The sequence below is a fragment of the Triticum urartu genome, chromosome 6, assembly GCF_003073215.2.
Source record: "Triticum urartu cultivar G1812 chromosome 6, Tu2.1, whole genome shotgun sequence".
Taxonomy (NCBI): Eukaryota; Viridiplantae; Streptophyta; class Magnoliopsida; order Poales; family Poaceae; genus Triticum; species Triticum urartu.
Genome location: NC_053027.1, coordinates 132,039,401 through 132,048,476, shown reverse-complemented (window position 1 = coordinate 132,048,476; position 9,076 = coordinate 132,039,401).

Genomic DNA, 9,076 nt, shown 5'->3' with positions numbered 1-9,076 from the left:
CCACCATACCTACCTATTATGTCATTTCCATAGCCATTCCGAGATATATTGCCATGCAACTTTCCACCGTCTAGTTCATCATGACACACTCCATCATTGTCATATTGCATATCCCGGTACACCGCCGGATGCATTCACATAGAGTCATATTTTGTTCTAAGTATCGAGTTGTAATTGTTGAGTTATGAGAAAAATAAAAGTGTGATGATCATCATTATTAGAGCAGTGTCCCAGTGAGGAAAGAATGATGGAGACTATGATTCCCCCATAAGTCGGGATGAGACTCTGGACGAAAAAGAGAGAGGCCAAAGAAGCCCAAATAAAAAGAGGCCATAAAAAAGAGAAAAGGCCCAAATAAAAAAATGATGAGAGAAAAAGAGATAAGGGACAATGTTACTATCCTTTTTACCACACTTGTGCTTCAAAGTAGCACCATGATCTTCATAGTAGAGAGTCTCTCATGTTATCACTTTCATATACTAGTGGGAATTTTTCATTATAGAACTTGGCTTGTATATTCCAATGATGGGCTTCCTCAAATTGCCCTAGGTCTTCATGAGCAAGCAAGTTGGATGCACACACACTTAGTTTCTTTTTGAGCTTTCATATACTTATAGCTCTAGTGCATCCGTTGCATGACAATCCCTACTCACTCACATTGATATCTATTGATGGGCATCTCCATAGCCCGCTGATACGCCTAGTTGATGTGAGACTATCTTCCCCTCCTTTTTGTCTTCTCCACAACCACCATTCTATTCCAACTATAGTGCTATATCCATGGCTCACGCTCATGTATTGCGTGAAGATTGAAAAAGTTTTGAAAAAGTTAGAGTATGAAACAATTGCTTGGCTTGTCATCGGGGTTGTGCATGATTTAAATACTTTGTGTGGTGAAGATGGAGCATAGCCAGACTATATGATTTTGTAGGGATAACTTTCTTTGGCCATGTTATTTTGAGAAGACATAATTGCTTTGTTAGTATGCTTGAAGTATTATTATTGTTTATGTCAATATAAACTTTTGTCTTGAATCTTTCTAATCTGAATATTCATACCACAATTAAGAAGATTTACATTGAAATTATGCCAAGTAGCACTCCGCATCAAAATTCTCTTTTTATCATTTACCTACTCGAGGACGAGCAGGAATTAAGCTTGGGGATGCCTGATACGTCTCCAACGTATCTATAATTTTTGATTGCTCCATGCTATATTATCTACTGTTTTGGACTATATTGGGCTTTATTTTCCACTTTTATATTATTTTTGGGACTAACGTATTAACTGGAGGCCTAGCCCAGAATTGCTGTTTTTTTTGCCTATTTCAGTGTTTCAGATAAACGGAATATCAAACGGAGTCCAAACGGAATAAAATCTTCGGGAACATGATTTTCTCACCGAACATGATCCAGGAGACTTGGACCCTGCTCCAAGGAACAAAAGAGGCGGTCATGAGGGTGAGGGGAAAATCACGTTCCCGAAGGTTTCATTCCATTTGGACTCCGATTGATATTCTGTTTCTCCGAAACACTGAAATAGGCAAAAAAAAAGCAATTCTGGGCTGGGCCTCCGGTTAATAGGTTAGTCCCAAAAATAATATAAAAGTGGAAAATAAAGCTCAATACAGTCCAAAACAGTAGATAATATAGCATGGAGCAATAAAAAATTATAGATACGTTGGAGACGTATCAAGCATCCCCAAGCTTAATTCCCGCTCGTCCTCGAGTAGGTAAATGATAAAAAGAGAATTTTTTTATAAGGAGTGCTACTTGGCATAATTTTAATGTAATTCTTTTTAATTGTGGTATGAATATTCAGATCCGAAAGATTCAAGACAAAAGTTCATATTGACACAAAAATGATAATACTTCAAGCATACTAACTAAGCAATTATGTCTTCTCAAAATAACATGGCCAAAGAAAGTTCATCCCTACAAAATCATATAGTTTAGTCATGTTTCATTTTCATCACACAAGAATGCTCTCATCATGCACATCCCCGATGACAAGCCAAGCAATTGTTTCATACTTTAGTAATCTCAAACCTATAAACTTTCACGCAATATATGAGCGCGAGCCATGGACATAGCACTATGGGTGGAATAGAATATAATGAAGGGGGTTATGTGGAGAAGACAAAAAAGGGAGAAAGTCTCACATCAACGAGGCTAATCAATGGGCTATGGAGATGCCCACCGATTGATGTTAATGCAAGGAGTAGGGATTGCCATGCAACGGATGCACTAGAGATATATATGTATGAAAGCTCAACAAAAGAAACTAGTGGGTGTGCATCCAACTTGCTTGCTCACGAAGAGCTAGGGCACTTGAGGAGGCCCATTGTTGGAATATACAAGCCAAGTTCTATAATGAAAAATTCCCACTAGTATATGAAAGTGATAACATGAGAGACTCTCTACTATGAAGATCATGGTGCTACTTTGAAGCACAAGTGTGGTAAAAGGATAGTAACATTGTCCCTTCTCTCTTTTTCCCTCATTTTTTGGGCCTTCTCTTTTTATGGCCTTTTTCTTTTTCTGGGGCCTTCTCTTTTTTATGGCCTTTCTCTTTTTTTTATTCCTCACTTGGGACAATGCTCTAATAATGATGATCATCACACTTCTATTTATTTACAACTCAACGATTACAACTCGATACTAGAACAAAGATGACTCTATATGAATGCCTCCGGTGGTGTACCGGGATATGCAATGAACCAAGAGTGTATGAAAGAATTATGAACGGTGGCTTTTCCACAAATACTATGTCAACTACATGATCATGCTAAGCAATATGACAATGATGAATGTGTCATGATGAACGGAATGATGGAAAGTTGCATGGCAATATATCTCGGATTGGCTTTGGAAATGCCGTAATAGGTAGGTATGGTGGCTGTTTTGAGGAAGATATAAGGAGGTTTATGTGTGAAAGAGTGTATCATATCACGGGGTTTGGATGCACCGGCGAAGTTTGCGCCAACTCTCAATGTGAGAAAGGGAAATGCACGGTACCGAAGAGGCTAGCAAGGATGGAAAGGGTGAGAGTGCGTATAATCCATGGAATCAACATTAGTCATAAAGAACTCACATACTTATTGCAAAAATCTACAAGTCATCAAAAACCTCGGCACTATGCGAATGATCCTAGGGGGATAGATTGGTAGGAAAAGACCATCGCTCATCCCTGACCGCCACTCATAAGGAAGACAATCAAATAACACCTCATGTTTCAAATTTGTTGCATAACGTTTACCATACGTGCATGCTACGGGACTTGCAAACTTCAACACAAGTATTTCTCAATTTAACAACTACTCAACTAGCATGACTTTGATATTATTACCTCCATATCTCAAAACAATCATCAAGCATCAAACTTTTCTTAGTATTCAACACACTCATAAGAAAGTTTTATTATTAATCTTGCATACCAAGCATATTAGAATTTTAAGCAAATTACCATGCTATTAAAACTCTCAAAATAATATAAGTGAAGCATGAGAGATCAATAGTTTCTATAAAACGAATCCACCACCGTGCTCTAAAAGATATAAGTGAAGCACTAGAGCAAAACTATAAAGCTCAAAAGATATAAGTGAAGCACATAGAGTATTCTATCAAATTCCAAATCATGTATGGCTCTCTCAAAAGGTGTGTACAGCAAGGATGATTGTGGTAGACTAACAAGCAAAGACTCAAATCATAAAAGACGCTCCAAGCAGAACACATATCATGTGGTGAATAAAAATATAGCTCCAAGTAAAGTTACCGATAGAAGTAGACGAAAGAGGGGATGCCTTCCGGGGCATCCCCAAGATTTGGCTTTTAGGTTTCCTTAGATTATCTTGGGGGTTTCATGGGCATCCCCAAGCTTAGGCTCTTGCCACTCCTTGTTCCATGATCCATCAAAAGAATTCACCCAAAACTTGAAAACTTCACAACACAAAACTCAAAATAGAAAACTCGTGAGCTCCGTTAGCGAAAGAAAACAAAATACCACTTCAAGGTACTGTAATTAACTCATTATTTATTTATATTGGTGTTAAACCTACTGTATTCCAACTTCTCTATGGATTATAAACTATTTTACTAGCCATAGATTCATCAAAATAAGCAAACAACACATCTGTCAAAAACAGAACAATCTGTAGTCATCTGTAGCTAGCGCAAGATATGGAACCCCAAAAATTCTAAACTAAATTGATGGACGTGAGGAATTGATATGTTAATCATCTGCAAAAAGAATTAACTAAATAGAACTTTCCAAATAAAAATGGCAGCAGTTCTCGTGAGCGCTAAAGTTTCTGTTTTTTACAGCAAGATTAACAAGACTTTTCCAAGTCTTCCCAACGGTTCTACTTGGCACAAACACTAATTAAACACAAAAAACACAACCAAAACAGAGGCTAGATAAATTATTTATTACTAAACAGGAGAAATCAAGGAATAAAAATAAAATTGGGTTGCCTCCCAACAAGCGCTATCGTTTAACGCCCCTAGCTAGGCATACATAAAAGCGAGGATAGATCTAAGTATTGACATCTTTGGTAGGCAATCCATAAGTGGCTCTCTTGATAGTTTCATATGGTAATTTTATTTTCTTTCTTGGAAAGTGTTCCATGCCCTTTTTTAATGGAAATTGAAATCTAATATTCCCTTCCTTCATATCAATAATCGCACCAACCGTTCTAGGCAAAGGTCTACCAAGAATAATAGGGCAAGAAGGATTGCAATCTATATCAAGAACAATGAAATCTACGGGCACATAATTCCTATTTGCAACAATAAGAACATCATTAATCCTTCCCATAGGTTTCTTAATAGTGTAATCCGCAAGATGCAAGTTTAGAGAGCAATCATCAAAATTACGGAAATCTAGTAAATCACACAAAGTCTTGGGAATAGTAGAGACACTAGCACCCAAATCACACAAAGCATAAAACTCATGATATTTAATTTTAATTTTAGTAGTTGGTTCCCACTCATCATAGAGTTTTCTAGGGATATAAACTTTCAACTCAAGTTTTTCTTCATAAGATTGCATCAAGGCATCAACAATATGTTCGGTGAAGGCTTTATTTTGACTATAAGCATGTGGAGAATTTAGCATGGATTGCAATAAGGAAATACAATCAATTAAAGAGCAACTTTCATAACTAAATTCCTTGAAATCCAATATAGTGGGTTTAGCAACATCTAGATTTTTATTTCTTTCAATCCCACTTTCATCAAATTCATCATTAAGATCTAAATACTCCGAATTTTTAGAACGCCTTCTAGGTAAAGGAAGATCATATTCAGTTTCTTCAAGATTAATATTGCAAAACAAAGATTTAATAGGGGACACATCAATAACTTTTAGATCTTCATCTTGATTTTCATAGGAATTGGAAGAACACACTTTAATAAAGGCATCTTTGGAAGCACGCATCCTAGCGGTTCTTTCTTTGCACTCATCAATGGAAATTCTCATGGCTTTGAGAGACTCATTGATATCATGTTTAGGAGGAATAGATCTAAGCTTTAAAGAATCAACCTCAAGAGAAATTCTATCAATGTTTCTAGCCAAATCATCAACTTTAAGCAATTTCTCCTCAAGCAAAGCATTAAAATTCTTTTGTGAATTCATAAACTCTTTAACACTATTCTCAAATTCAGAGGGCATATTATTATAATTTCCATAAGAGTTGTTTTAGGAATTACCATAATTATTAGAAGGATTACTAGGATATGGCCTAGGATTAAAATTCCCTCTATAAGCGTTGTTACCAAAATTATTCCTACCAACAAAATTCACATCCATATATTCGTTGTTATTCTCAATAAAAGTAGACAAAGGCATATCATTAGGATCAGAAGAAACACTCTTAGTAGCAAATAATTTCATAACTTCATCCATCTTTCCACTCAACACATTGATTTCTTCTATCGGATGAACTTTTTTATTAGAAGTTCTTTCAGTATGCCATTGAGAATAATTAACCATAATATTATCTAGGAGTTTAGTAGCATCTCCTAAAGTGATTTCCATAAAAGTGCCTCCTGCGGCCGAATCTAAAAGATTTCTAGAAGCAAAATTCAATCCGGCATAAATTTTTTATATAATCATCCACAAATTCAAACCATGAGTAGGGCAATTACGTATCATTAATTTCATTCTCTCCCAAGCTTGTGCAACATGTTCATGATCAAGTTGTTTAAATTTCATAATATCGTTTCTAAGAGAGATGATCTTAGCGGGAGGAAAATACTTAGAGATAAAAGCATCTTTGCATTTGTTCCATGAATCAATACTATTCTTAGGCAAAGACGAAAACCAAGCTTTAGCACGATCTCTAAGCGGAAAAGGAAATAGATTCAATTTAGCGACATCATTATTGACATCTTTTTTCTTTTGCATATCACATAAATCAACGAAGCTATTCAGATGAGTAGCGGCATCTTCACTAGGAAGGCCGGCGAATTGATCTTTCATGACAAGATTCAGCAAAGCAGCATTAATTTCACAAGATTCAGCATCGGTAAGAGGAGCAATCGGAGTACTAAGGAAATCATTATTATTGGTATTGGTGAAGTCACACAATTTAGTAGTATCTTGAGCCATCGCGACAAACAAGCAATCTAACACACGAGCAAACAAAAAGCAAATGGGCAAAAAGAGGCAAATAGAGAGGGAGGATAGGGAGAGAGAGGCGAATAAAACGGCAAGGGTGAATTGGGGGGAGAGGAAAACGAGAGGCAAATGGCAAATAATGTAATGCGAGAGATAGGGATTGTGATGGGTAATTGGTATGTTGACTTTTTGCGTAGACTCCCCGGCAACGGCGCCAGAAATCCTTCTTGCTACGTCTTGAGCTTGCGTTGGTTTTCCCCGAAGAGGAAGGGATAATGCAGCAGAGTAGCGTAAGTATTTCCCTCAGTTTTTGAGAACCAAGGTATCAATCCAGTAGGAGCCCACGCTCAAGTCCCTCGTACCTGCACAAAGCGATAGCTACTCGCAACCAACGCGATTAGGGGTTGTCAAGCCCTTCACGGTCACTTACGAGAGTGAGATCTGATAGATATAATATTTTTGGTATAAAGATGCAAAGTAAAAAGTAAAAACAAAGTAAAAAAGCAAAACAAGATTAAAGTGATGGAGATTGATAAGATGAGAATAGACCCGGGGGCCATAGGTTTCACTAGTGGCTTCTCTCAAGAGCATAAGTATTCTACGATGGGTGAACAAATTACTGTTGAGCAATTGACAAAATTGAGCATAGTTATGAGAATATCTAGGCCTGATCATGTATATAGGCATCACGTCCGTGACAAGTAGATCGAAACGATTCTGCATCTACTACTATTACTCCACTCATCGACCGCTATCCAGCATGCATCTAGAGTATTAAGTTAAAAACATAGTAATGCCTTAAGCAAGATGACATGATGTAGAGAGATAAATTCATGCAATATGAAATAAACCCCATCTTGTTATCCTCAATGGCAATGATACAATACGTGCCTTGCTGCCCCTTCTGTCACTGGGTAAGGACACCGCAAGATCAAACCCAAAGCTAAGCACTTCTCCCATGGCAAGAACTACCAATCTAGTTGGCCAAACCAAACGGATAATTCGAAGAGACTTGCAAAGATAACCAATCATATATAAAAGAATTCAGAGAAGATTCAAATATTATTCATAGATAGACTTGATCATAAACCCACAACTCATCGGTCTCAACAAACACACCACAAAAATAAGATTACATCGAATAGATCTCCACAAGAGAGGGGGAGAACTTTGTATCGAGATTCAAAGAGAGAGAAGAAGCCATCTAGCTACTAACTATGGACCCAAAGGTCTAAGGTAAACTACTCACACTTCATCTGAGGGGCTAGGATGATGTAGAAGCCCTCTGTGATGACGGCCCTCTTCCGGCGGAGCTCCGGAATAGGCCCCAAGATGGGATCTCGTGGATACAGAAAGTTGCGACGGTGGAATTAGGTTTTTGGCTCCTGTTTTGATCATTTTGGGGGTACGTGTGTATATATAGGAGGAAGAAGTACGCCGGAGGAGCAACGAGGGGCCCACGAGGCAGGGGGCGCGCCCCCCACCCTCGTGACCACCTCTTTTGTTCCTTGGAGCAGGGTCCAAGTCTCCTGGATCACGTTCGGTGAGAAAATCACGTTCCCGAAGATTTTATTCCGTTTGGACTCCGTTTGATATTCCTTTTATCTGAAACACTGAAATAGGCAAAAAAAAACAGCAATTCTGGGCTGGGCCTCCGGTTAATAAGTTAGTCCCAAAAATAATATAAAAGTGGAAAATAAAGCCCAATATAGTCCAAAACAGTAGATAATATAGCATGGAGCAATCAAAAATTATAGATACGTTGGAGATGTATCACTAACCAGGGTGGCATTGCAAAATTCACATATATGATGCCTGGCTAAACAAGATGGCATTGCATGATTCACATATACGATAAATAAACTAAACAGATGGCATTGACACAAAGCATGTCTAAACTAAGTAAATGACATCTTTGATGTATACAGTAAGAAATGCAAGGCACCATATGCATGATATTACCAACATTAGCATGCCAAGTTAGAGCGAAGACCTCATTGGTTAAATATGAGTGGTCTTCTGCTTCTGAATCCCCCTCAGAACAATTATCTTCCTCTTGATTACGATCCGAAATGGGTGGAGGGGGGCTGCCTTTGTGCCCACCATGGAGCGACGTCTGCATGAAATTTTATTGCCACGCAAGGCTCGTCTCTTTTGCTCGACATGTTCAGTTCCATTGTGTACAATAACTGACATGCATAGGAATAAAACATAGTGAGATTATGTAAGGAGTGCATGCACAAATCCAGAGTGAAGGTAGCAAACTATGGATAGACCCAAAACCAATGATAGTAGGCAGATAATAGCTTTAGTTAAAAAATACAGATAATGGCTCCTTTAATGTTTGTTTGCACCCAACATGAAACTCATAGTAGACACCCGAGATTAACCAGATAGTAGACAGATAGTACTAATTGCTGCCCCAACATGTACCCTACAACCATTTAAAAACTCAAGT